This window comes from Delphinapterus leucas, chromosome 1, assembly GCF_059928025.1.
Source record: "Delphinapterus leucas isolate spDelLeu-1000000601 "Yukka" chromosome 1, BTC_Dleu_Yukka2, whole genome shotgun sequence".
Taxonomy (NCBI): Eukaryota; Metazoa; Chordata; class Mammalia; order Artiodactyla; family Monodontidae; genus Delphinapterus; species Delphinapterus leucas.
The window spans coordinates 37,324,647-37,337,535 of record NC_143129.1 but is presented as its reverse complement, the minus strand read 5'-3'; the positions used below and the strand labels follow the sequence as shown (position 1 = coordinate 37,337,535).

General features: G+C 35.9%; 1 pseudogene; it reads right to left on the bottom strand.

Moving 5' to 3' along the window:
* Positions 1-3,501: 3,501 nt before the first annotated feature.
* LOC149750458 (casein kinase II subunit beta-like) lies at positions 3,502-11,163 on the bottom strand (annotated as a pseudogene).
* Between the last annotated feature and the right edge of the window lie 1,726 nt (positions 11,164-12,889).

Genomic DNA, 12,889 nt, shown 5'->3' with positions numbered 1-12,889 from the left:
TTTTCTTTCTCCTTTGGGAGTAAAGAACAGAAAGATGATGATTTATTCCTGGATTCTTAATAGTTTTGGTTGCAATAAGTTAGTCATGATCACAATTGAATGTCAGGATTGTAAAGTAATCAAAACAGCCTTTCCAAACTTAGTGTGGAGAAACTGAACAAATGCAAGCAGAAAGATTTGACTTCACCTCCTGACAAAGGAGGAGGAGATTCCTGCCCAGACCGATATCCCAAAGAGACAACCATGATTGTGAGGCATGGCATCCAGGGGGAGTTAAAGTCTTACTATTTTAGGTAATTTTTAAAATTGAAAATGTGTACAAGTTTCCTTCCATGAATGTAGTTAGAACATGTCAAAAAAGAATGGAATTCAACTCTCTGAATTCAGTCTCAGAGGTTTCAGAAAATAGTAGGGATAGTCACCTGAAGCAATTAGGCTTTTGAGAAGAATGGCATATGGGCCACTGGTCTAGCTGTCCCTGAATGGGGACTGGAGACAAGGGCACAAATCTAGGTTTCTGGAGCTGTCCAATCAATAACTAGTGCCTTTGAAATATAAAATTCAGGAAACAATCAATGCATACTTAGGATTATTTGGTGATACAAAAAGTGCAGAAGTAAATATGCCTGGAGATGGAGATACAGCTACTGATCTACAGTGCACAGAAAACTGGATACACTGAGTAGAGTGGCAAATACATGGTGTGCTGAAGAGAAGAGCTGTGTTGTCCTGTCAGGTACTGAGATTAAAATCTGTTTACAATAAATAAATAAATCTGTTTACAACATTCAGCAAAAGAGGGTTGGCTCCCTTTGGAAATTGATTTGTACTTCAAAGGATGCTAAATAGGAACAGGATCGAAGATATGTTTGAAAGAAATATGCTGTATTTGAAGTGGAATCATCTCCCATCTTTAGTGAAAATAGCTCCATAATATCCCAGAAGCCAGGAGCACTATAGAGAGATTGTTTGGGTGGAATTACCAAATACACTTACTTACATTAAATTAATATCAATAGTAGTCAATACACTTTGATCATTTTCTATGTATAGTAGTATACTTTATGTGGCTTATGTTATTTAATCTCTTCAATTAATCTTTGAGGAGTCACTCAATGTTTGTCAACGTCACAGATTAATAAATTGAGTTTAATACAGATTAGGTATCTTTTCTCAAGATTATGAAACTAGAAAGCATCAGAATAAGAGTTTTCAAACCCTTATTTAGCAAGGCAGTATATACTTCCTAATGCATATGATTATGGAACAAGTTATCTCATACTTTATGTATATGTCAGACTCAGTCAATCCTTCTGAGGGTACAGGTAACAGTAAATGCTTTTTCTTTCCACCCAAAAGCTTCAGATAAAATGTTTTTAAGTGAATTGACTGTAAATAAAATTTTAATTTTATCTTAACAATATGCTAGAAAGATAGTTTAAAAAGTTTTTCATAATTCAAGATGATTTATATAATTTATGTAATGTTCACATTAATTAAAACATGGTAACTGGGGTATACGTATGGATAATTAGAGTAAGTTGGTAAGCTAAATATTCTGTCTAACATAGATTATAAATTTGAGTGGACAAGAAAAATATGTTGCAATATCCATTTGAGCAACAGCAGCTTCTTATTACAAACACCGTGCTTAATATAACTATCCCTAGATATAAGTGAAAAATATCGATTATCACAGTTTTGCTTTTTGCTTTTTTTAGTAAACAAAAGAGATATTAAGTTTCAGAATGATGAGCTCAACTTTCTTATTCCATGTGTCATTAGGATGTGGTATATAAATATTCTCCAACTTTGCTCTATATCTTCACAACAAAGTGCAATGATAAACTAATGCTTTGCAATCTGAAAATTACATTTGTCACTTTTTTCCTCTAAGGGTGTCAGATTGAAAAACCTTTCTGATTTATGATCTGTGCTTCAATTACAGTTGAATTCACGACTGCGTGAAAGAACTTGGTGCTGACAGTATTCAATTTTCACATGGATATGGTTTTCCAAGACGCCATAGTTTTCTGCTCCTTGTCCTTACTCATCTGTCTACTTGCCTCTTAGATTAAATATTTTCAACAAATATGCTTATTTGAAAGGTCCTTGTTTGAATTTTAGTGTTATTATTTTGCTGCCCCATTTATACCTTATACTTAATAAATTGTTACTCCCCACTGCTGTAGCTTGTTACAAAGTCTCCATTGTGGATTACAAAAATGTTTCATAATATCTGACTCTGAGGTGGCTAACATGATTCCAACACAGTATCTACAGGATAAATCCAAGCACCTCAAGGATAGATAGGTGTAGAAAGATCAAGTTAACAAAAACTAACACTTATAATATGAAAAAAAAAACTAGAACAACATGTAGTGCTTAGCAAATAATATACTGAGAAGAAAATGAATATTACAATGTCTATATTTGTTGTCACTCACATAGAAGTATGGTGTTATCATTAGTCATTGAATTAGCCTAGCTAGATTTTGATGGCTAAGAACACTCTCCAAATAGGCATCTTGATTTTTTCCACTGAGATGGGATTGGAATTTCAGTTCTCCAACTAAGAGATGTTTTATATCAACCCAACTTGACATAATTAGCCAATTCTCAATTTAATGTGTCATCCAATCTCTCCCCACTGATGTTCATAAATTTTGTATACACTCTGATTTCATTGGATTATTCATTATTTTTGACTTGACTCTCTATTCCAAGGGAAAAATAAAAGGTTTTATAGTACATTATAGTAGTTGCTAGATCAAATACCTAAATTTTAGCTTCTTTTCACATTTATAATCATAAATCTATTAAATTAATTTCCAGAACAGTTTGATATATAGGTGGATTGAGATACACATTCTTGTCATGTTTAGATATGTCTGTTGGTACTTATGCTTTCTTTGAATTTTATTAAACATTGAATTGATTTTATCAAGTATAAAATATATTCTCTCTTAAGATTTAATTGCTATTTACTAGTGATATTTGAGATTTGCTTTTTTTAAAATAATGCGAGTCAGTCTGTGGTTTGACACAGCAAAGTCCATTTCAACTTATAGCCCAGAACTCTTTAAATAATATGAGAGTTGATTTTAGGTACATGAAATTTTCCTTTCTAAAGACCTGTGATTCTTGTACCTTTCAACATGGTAGTTTTTGTAGATCTTTTAAAAAATTTCTTCATTATTATGGTACTATTCAGTATTCTTCCCATACATTAATCAATGATGCTAATGTATCTTAATATAAATAATCAATTTTATTTAGTAATTAAATAAATTACCATAGAATTATTTTAAAAATACCTTATGATTTTACAACATTTATATTAGGAGCCATCAAGCTCTAAAATATTTTTCCTGAAGAGATCTGGCAAGATTTTATATAAATTTTGAGTAAATTCTTGTTTTTGCCTTTTTTCTACTTTATTTCATATTCACACCACAATAATGACTCTTCTAATTTAAAATATAAACCATAGAGGTTTCCTTAAAGGTGGCAGGGGAGAACTGGAACTGTCAAAGACAGAGTGACAGGTGGGGTTGGGAATAAGTGAACGGTCTTGACAGACTCAAAGTTGCTGGTGGCTTGGAACTGCACCTGGTAGGACAGTGGATGGATCTTGCAACTGTACACTTTGGACATAAAGTGGTTAGTGGGCTGCTTGGGCCGGCATTCAGCGTGCACCATGAAGAGCAATGTGAGGGAAACTGGTACCCAAGTAGGGGCCTTCCGTGTGGTGCTGCCTCGATGGTGTCTTAGGTGTGGAATTGTCCATGCACTTGGGGCAGTAGAGCTTCACCAGGCCCTACCTGGGGTGTCAGAAAGGCTATTGGAAAGCATTGGCTTGTTCTCACAGTGCACATGGGGCAGTAGCCGAACTCTCCCTGCTGGTACTTTTCCAACATCTGGGTGGTGCCATGGTTTGTGAGGATATAGGTGGTCTGGGTGAACCCATACAGCATCTTGCCTGACTGCTTAATCAGGGTTCTCTGGTTGGGGTTGTCTTCCAGCTCTTCATCAGGCTCCAGGTCCAAGATCATGTCTAGAGCTTGTCTACAGTGAGGCACCTGCTCATTGGGTTGACTGAGATTAAATTTGTCCTGGATGGAGTCTTCATCCACTTCACAAAAGAATTCATAGTCATGGAGCCCACAGAACCAGTATAAATAACACTTCTGATGTTTAAATCATTTTTTTAAATTTGTCATTTATTTTTCCTTACTGATTTCCTGATGCTTCTTTGTCTCTGTAATTTTGCTTTCTTGAGTGATCATAAAAGTCTTTGAAAGTTAGGGGTCTTTTTTTTCTTTTGTTTTGCAAAGCATGTCATGATTAAAGTGTGTTTCTACTTATTTTAATGAATTAATAAAAATATCATGGGAATGATATTTTTAATTTCTATGTACTTTTAAGTGTTTATTGAACATAGTATCAGTAAAGACTAGTAACCACATCAAAAGAGTTCAGCTCAATGGATTGATTTCACATGTCAGAAGATACCTGCTTAGTCAGACTCAGATCAAAAACAGAATACCAATAACCTAGCACATTCTCATCTCAGTAAAAACTGTTCCAGTTAACTGCTCCCATGACTTCTAAAACCAGAGATTCGTCCTGTCTTTTTTTGTACTTAGTATTGATAAATTATGCATTATGCACATTATAGACGATCAATTCCCATTGTGTGAGTATTCCACAATTTTTATGGCTTCTCCTATGAGTGGATATTTATGTGGGTAGCATCCAGTTTGGGCTTACAAATAATGCTATAATGAATATTCTAGTGCATGCCTTTCAGTGAACTTATGAATGCACTCCTGTTGGGTTTAGGTATATATATAGGAGTGGAGCTGATTATCTTTGGAACTGTGTATCTTTAGCTTTTGTAAATACTGCAGTTTTTCGAACTGTCCTTATGCTTGAGGTTTTTTTTTTTTCTGTTGATACCATTTTTTTTTAGTACATCTTTATTGGGGTATAATTGCTTCACAATACCATGTTAGTTTCTGTTGCACAACAAAGCAAATCAGCTGTATGCATACACATGTCCCCATATCCCCTCCCTCTTAAGCCTCCCTCCCATCCTCCCTATCCCACCCCTCTAGGTCACCTCAAAGCACCGAGCTGATCTCCCTGTGCTATGCTGCTTCTTCCCACCAGCCAACTATTTTACATTCGGGAGTGTATATACATCAATGCTGCTCTCACTTTGCCCCAAATTCCCCCTCCCACCCCATGTCATCAAGTCCATTTTCTATGTCTACCTCTTTATTCCTGCCCTGCAACTAGGTTCATCAGTACCATTTTTTTTTTTAGATTCCATATATATGCATTAACATATGGTGACATACTTCACTCTGTATGACAGACTCTAGGTCCACCCACCTCACTACAAATAACTCAATTTAGTTTCTTTTTATGGCTGAGTAATATTCCATTGTATATATGTGCCACATCTTCTTTATCCATTCCTCTGTCGATGGACACTTAGGTTGGTTCCGTGTCCTGGCTATTGTAAATAGTGCTGCAATGAACATTGGGGTGCATGTCTCTTTTTGAATTATGGTTCTCTCAGGATATATGCCCAGTAGTGGGATTGCTAGGTCATATGGTAGTTCTTTTTTTAGTTCTTTAAGGAACCTCCATACTGTTTTCCATAGTGGTTGGATCAATTTACATTCCCACCAACAGTGCAGGAGGGCTCCCTTTTCACCACACCCTTTCCAGCATTTATTGTTTCTAGATTTTTTGATGATGGCCATTCTGACTGGCATGAGGTGATACCTCATTGTAGTTTTGATTTGCATTTCTCTAATAATTAGTGATGTTGAGCATCTTTTCATGTGCCTTTTGGCCAACTGTATGTCTTCCTTGGTGAAATGTCTGTTTAGGTCTTCTGCCCACTTTTTAACTGGATTGTTTGTTTGTTTGATATTGAGCTGCGTGAGCTATTTGTATATTTTGGAGATTAATCCTTTGTCTCTTGTTTTATTTGCAAATATTTTCTCCCATTCGGAGGGTTGTCTTTTTGTCTTGTTTATGGTTTCCTTTGCTGTGCAAAAGCTTTTAAGTTTAATTAAGTCCCATTTGTTTATTTTTGTTTTTATTTCTGTTACTCTAGGAGGTGGGTCAAAAAAGTTCTTCCTGTGGTTTATGTCAGAGTGTTTTTCCTATGTTTTCCTCCAAAAGTTTTATAGTGTCTGGTCTTACATTTAAGTCATTAATCCATTTGGAGCTTATTTTTGTGTATGGTGTTAGGTAGTGTTCTAATTTCATTCTTTTACATGTAGTTCTCCAGTTTTCCCAGCACCACTTATTGAAGAGGCTGTCTTTTCTCCATTGTATGTTCTTGCCTCCTTTGTCATAAAACAGGTGTCCATATGTGCATGGATTTATCTCTGGTCATTCTGTCTTGTACAGTTGAGCTATATTTGTTTTTGTGCCAGTACCTTACTGTCTTATTACTGTAGCTTTGTGGTATAGTTTGAAGTCGGGGAGCCTAATTCCTCCAACTCCATTTTTTTTTTTCCTCAAGATTGCTTTGGCTATTTGGGGTCTTTTGTGTTTCCATATGAATTGTAAGATTTTTTGTTCCAATTCTGTGAAGAATGCCATTGGTAGTTTGATAGGGATTACACTGAATCTGTAGATTGCTTTAGGCTATATAGTCATTTTCACAATATTGATTCTTCCAATCCAAGAACATGGTATATTTCTCCATCTGTTTTTTGTCATCTTTGGTTTCTTTCATCAGTGTTTTATAGTTTTCTGAGTACAAGTCTTTTGCCTCCTTATGCAGGTTTATTCCTAGGTATTTTATTCTTTTTGCTGCAATGGTAAATGGGAGTGTTTCCTTAATTTCTTTTTCTGATGTTTTGTTGGTGGTGTGTAGGAATGCCAGAGATTTCTGTGCATTAATTTTGTATCCTGCAAACTTTATCAAACTCATTGATTAGTTCTAGTAGTTTTCTGGTGGTATCTTTAGGATTTTCTATGTATAGCATCATGTCATCAGCAAATAGTGACGGTTTTATTCCTTATTTTTCCAATTTGTATTCCTTTTATTTCTTTTTTTTCTCTGATTGCCATGGCTAGGACTTCCAAAACTATGTTGAATAAGAGTGGCGAGAGTGGACATCCTTCTCTTGTTCTTGATCCTAGTGGAAATGCTTTCAGTTTTTCACCATTGAGTATGATGCTTGCTATGGGTTTGTCATATATGGACTTTATTATGTTGAGGTAGATTCCCTCTATGCCCACTTTCTGGAGGGTTTTTATAATAAATTGGTGTTGAATTTTGTCAGAAGCTTTTTCTGCATCTAGTGAGATGATCATATTGTTTTTATTCCTTAAATTGTTAATGTGGTGTATCACATTGACTGATTTGCATATATTGAAGAATCCTTGCATCCCTGGGATAAATCCCACTTGATCATGGTGTGTGATCCTTTTAATGTGCTGTTGGATTCTGTTTGCTAGTGTTTTGTTCAGGTTTCTTACATCTCTGTTCATCAGTGATATTGGCCTGTAGTTTTCATTTTTTGTGATACCTTTTGCTGGTTTTGGTATCAGGGTGCTGGTGGCTTCGTATAATGAATTTGGGAGTGTTTCTCCCTCGGCAATTTTTTGGAAGAGTTTGAGAAGGATTGGTGTTTGCTCTTCTCTAAATGTGCTCTTCTCCAAATGTTTGATAGAATTTGCCTGAGAAGCCATCTGGTCCTGGACATTTTTTTGTTGGAAGATTTTTAATTATGGTTTCAATTTCATTACTTGTGATAGGTCTGTTCATATTTTCTAATTCTTCCTGGTTCAGTCTTGGAAAATTGTACCTTTCAAAGAATTTGTCCATTTCTTCATGGTTGTCCATTTTATTGGCATATGGTTGTTTGTAGTAGTCTCTTATAATCCTTTGTATTTCTGCAGTGTCAGTTGTGATTTTTCCTTTTTCATTTCTAATTTTATTGATTTGTGTACTCTCCCTCTTTTTCTTGATGATTCTGGCTAAGGGTTTATCAATTTTGTTTATCTTCTCAAAGAACAAGCTTTTAGTTTTATTGATCTTTGCTATTGTTTTCTTCATTTCTATTTCATTTATTTCTGCTCTGATCTTTATGATTTCTTTCCTTCCTCTGACTTTGGGTTTTCTTTGCTCTTCTTTCTTTAGTTGTCTTAAAAGTAACAATAAATTGTTTCTGTGAGATTTTTCTTGTTTCTTGAGATGAGATTGAATTGCTGTAAACATCCCTCTTAGGACTGCTTTTGCTATGATGCATAGGTTTTGGGTCATTGTGTTTTCATTGTCATTTGTTTCTATGTATTTTTTATTTCTTCTTTGATTTCTTCAGTGATCTCTTGGTTATTTAGGAGTGCACTGTTTAACTTCCATTTTTTTGTGTGTTTTTTACAGGTTTTTTCCTGTAATTGATTTCCAATCTCATAGTGTTGTGGTCAGAAAAAATGCTTAATAGGTTTCAATTTTCTTAAATTTACCAAGGCTTGATTTGTGACCCAAGATGTGATCTATCCTGGAGAATGTTCCATGAGCACTTGAGAATAAAGTGTATTCCATCACTTTTGGGTGGAATGTTCTATAAATATCAATTAGATCTATGTGGTCTATTATGTCATTTAAAGTTTGTGTTTCCTTATTAATTTTCTGTCTGGATAATCTGTCCACTGGTGTAAGTGAGGTGTTAAAGTCCCCTACTATTATTTTGTTACTGTTGATTTTTCCTTTCATGGTTGTTAGCATTTGCCTTATGTATTGAAGTGCTCCTATGTTGGGTGCATAAACATTTATAATGGTTATATCTTCTTTTTGGACTGATCCTTTGATTATTATGTAATGTCCCTCCTTATCTCTTGTAACAGTCTTTATTTTAAAGTCTATTTTATCTGATACAAGTATTGCTACTCCAGCTTTCTTTTGATTTCCATTTGCATGGAATATCTATTTCCATCCCTTCACTTTCAGTCTGTATGTGTCCCTAGGACTGAATTGGGTCTCTTGTAGACAGCATATATATGGGTCTTTTTTTGTATCCATTCAGCCAGTCTGTGTCCTTTGGTTGCGGCATTTAGTTTATTTACTTTCAAGGTTATTATCGATATGTATGTTCCTATTTCCATTTTCTTAATTGTTATCGGTTTGTTTTTGTGGGTCTTTTTCTTCTCTTTGTGTTTCCTGCTTAGGGAAGTTTCTTTAGCATTTGTTGTAAACTATTTTCATGGTGCTGAATTCTCTTAGCTTTGGTTTGTCTGAAAAGCTTTTGACTTCTCCATCAAACCTGAATTAAATCCTTGCTGGGTACAGTAATCTTGGTTGTAGGTTTTTTTCTTTCATCACTTTAAGTATATCCTGCCACTCCCTTCTGGCTTGCAGGGTTTCCACTGAAAAATCAGCTGATAACCTTATGGGGATTCCTTTGTATATTATTTTTTTGTTTTTCTCTTGCTGTTTTTAATATTTTTCTTTGCATTTAATTTTTGTTAATTTGATGAATATGTGTACTGGTGTATTTTTCCAAGGTTTTATCTTGTATTGGGACTCTCTGTGCTTCCCGGATTTGGGTGACTCTTTCCTTTCCCATGTTAAGGAAGTTTTCCACTATAATCTCTTCAAATATTTTCTCAGACCATTTGTTTTTCTCTTCTTCTTCTGGGACGCCTATAATTTGAATGTTGGTGCATTTAGTATTGTCCCAGTGGTCTCTGAGATTGTCTTCAATTCTTTTCATTCTTTTTTTCTTTATTTTTCTCCTCAGCAGTTATTTCCACCATTTTGCCTTCCAGCTCAATTATTCATTCTTCTGCTTCCGCTATTCTTTTACTGATTCCTTCTAGTGTATTTTTCATTTCAGTTATTGTGTTGTTCATCTCTGTTTGTTTGTTCTTTAGTTCTTCTAGGTCTTTGTTAAACACTTCTTGTATTTTCTTAATCCGTGCTTCCATTCTATTTCTGAGATTCTGAATCATCTTTGCTATCATTACTCTGAATTCTTTTTCAGGTAGATTGCCTGTTTCCTTTTCATTTACTTGGTCTTGTAGGTTTTTACCTTGCTCCTTCAACTGTGACATGTTTTTTTGCTGTCTCATTTTTTTTTTTTTTTAATGAGTAGGTTGTGTTCCTGTTTTACTGGTTGTTTGGCCTGAGGCTTCCAACACTAGAGTTTGTAGGCTATTGAGTAGAGATGGTCTTTGTGCTGAGATGAGGACCTCTGGGAGACCTCACTCTGAAGAATATTCCCTGGAGTCTGAGGTTCTCTGTTAGTCCAGTGGTTCAGACTCGGAGCTCCCATTGCAAGAGCTTCCGCCCGACCCCGAGGTCATGAATCAAGATCCCACAAGCCATGTGGGGCAGCAAAAAGAAGAAAAAAAAAAAAGAACACTAACAAAGTAAAAATAAAATTAGACTAGGAAACTAACAGATTTATTAGAAAGAATGTAAAAATAAAAATATATATGAATCAACAACTGGAATGTACATCAGTACCCTATAGTAAAAAAGAGGAGGAGGGAAAAGGAAAAAAAAAGGTGGGGGAGGGAAGGCCTTGGCTGTGGAGAGCAAGGCCTAAGCAAGGGTGAGGTTTGGGTGGTGTATGGGGCCAATGCTCAGGACCCACGAGGCTGGAAAAGGTCCTGAGGGCTGTGGGGGGGTGGGGCTTATACTCAAGGAACAGTAGACACCCAGGCGTGCCACCCACCCCTGGTCTCAGAGGGTAGGGGACCTCACCTGGGAGCCCAGCAGGGGCAGAGCAAATGCCCTCCTCTCCTCTCCTGCTCCTCTGGTCTGGGGTCTGGGAGGGCCCCTCCTGCCTGCCTCTCTGATCTCCCAGGCCTCTCTCCTATGTCCCCAGGACCAATACGGTAGCGGGAAAAGGGGGCCTTTGGAGGGCAGGGGACCAGCCTGGGAGCTCAGCAGGCTCCCTGTGCCTGATTGAGTAGAGTAATCACCCTCTGCTCCTCTCCTGATCCTCCTGGATGGCCCCTCCTATCTGCCACTTCTGATCTCCCCAGCCTCCCTCCTATGTCCCCAGGACCCATGCGGCCTGGATGGGGCTTTGGGGGGAGGGGGAATTGGCTTGGGAACTCAGCAAGCTCCCTGGCCCAAGGGACGCCAGTCCTGTCTGGGCTCCACTTCTCCCCCATCGGTCTGCCTACATCCTACTGGTTCACTCTGGGGTTCCTCCTGTCTCCTTGGGGGTCAGAGTACCCTACCAGTGGCTGGCAGGCACCCTAGTTGTGGGGAGAAGCTAACTCTGCGTGTTCCCACACCACCATCTTGACTCCTCCCCTGTGCTTGAGTTTTGAGGTACATAATTTACTTTGATATTTATAAGAAATCTAAAAACTCAGCTTTTATTTTCCTATTTACACAAACTTTCAGAAATGTGTTTTAACTTCAGAATATTTTATCACATTTTGTTATAATTACTAGTTTTATAACATTGTGGTAAGAAAATGTGATGTAAACCCTTATAATTTATCTGTTTTCAAGTGTGTTGCAATTTATTTTAAAATGTCCAAAGTATGTTGGAAAAATAAGAGACAGAAAGTGGATAGAGTGAAAACATAGTTACATAGAAAGAACAGCCTACAGTTTAGTAGTTAAATGACCTCAATTTTCTTTTTCTATTATCTTCTTTTTATGTTGAAATTTTTTCCTTTTTCATACTATCATTGATTTCTTATTAACTTCTCTTTTACCTTCTTATCATTTTTTTCCGACACTCAATGGTTTCAGACTAATCTTATCCCTAATTTAGATTGGTATATTTGTAAATATCAATTGACATTTCTTTCATTCTTCATCACTTTTTAAATATTTTTTGTATATAATTATTTTTTTTAACATTTTTGTCAAATATTTGGGTAATTTGTTTCTCTCTGTGTACATGTAGTTATCTCATCTTTAAAACTCAGACTTTATACTTTGCTTTTGATTCAGGAATTTAACCAAAAATAGGATTATTGCTGTGACATTTATAATCATATTACTGTTTCTTGTTGTCTTAGGGCCTCTAGTGTGGCTATAATTTTTAGATTTTGTTTTTTACTTTCTTAGCAGTATTTTTTAATCTCACCTAAGCCCATTTTTGACTCATTATTCCTTTTTCATTCCAGCCTGTTCTTCCCATCTAATTAGTTATTGCTGTTTTATAGACATTATGTATTTTTATGTGATTATGACAACAAAAGTTTTCCTGAAATTCCTCCTAGGTCATTGAGTGTTTTTTGGACACATATGTACTGGGCTCCTATTTTCCAAAAATGATTCTAGGTCTTGGGGACTGATCAACTAGCAAGAAAAACTTGAGTTCTTGCACTTTAGGAACTTGAATTCTGGCAGAGGCAAGGGAGGCAATCAATAAAAAATTTGGAAAATAAAATAATAAACATAGTAGATAAAAATTCATGTTATGAAAAAAATCTAACAGACCAAGAGTTTTCATAGTACATTGGGGCAGTTGATGTGGAGTAGTCAGGTGTGGCCTCTGTGAGGAATGAAATTGAAGGAGTAAGCCAGACAATTATGTGGGGAAAGTCATTTCCAGACAAAGAAATATCCTGTGCAAAAGCCTTAAGTCAGGTCTAGTATAAAATACATCTTCTCACCATTGGAAAAATATTACTTTCATGTACATTTGCATCTTTACACTGTCAAAGTATCATTATTTAGTTTAATACAGTCTTTGCTCCAATTATCACAAACAAATGTAGAAATGCATTATCTCTTCTTTGGATGAACTTAATCTGGATACTTTATCAGAATATTTTAAGGTATATCATGAACTACAATTTGTTAATATAAAACTTAAAGAGCCAGTTAAAAAATATGAAGTTGATTTTTTTATCATTAATTTAGAACAATTTT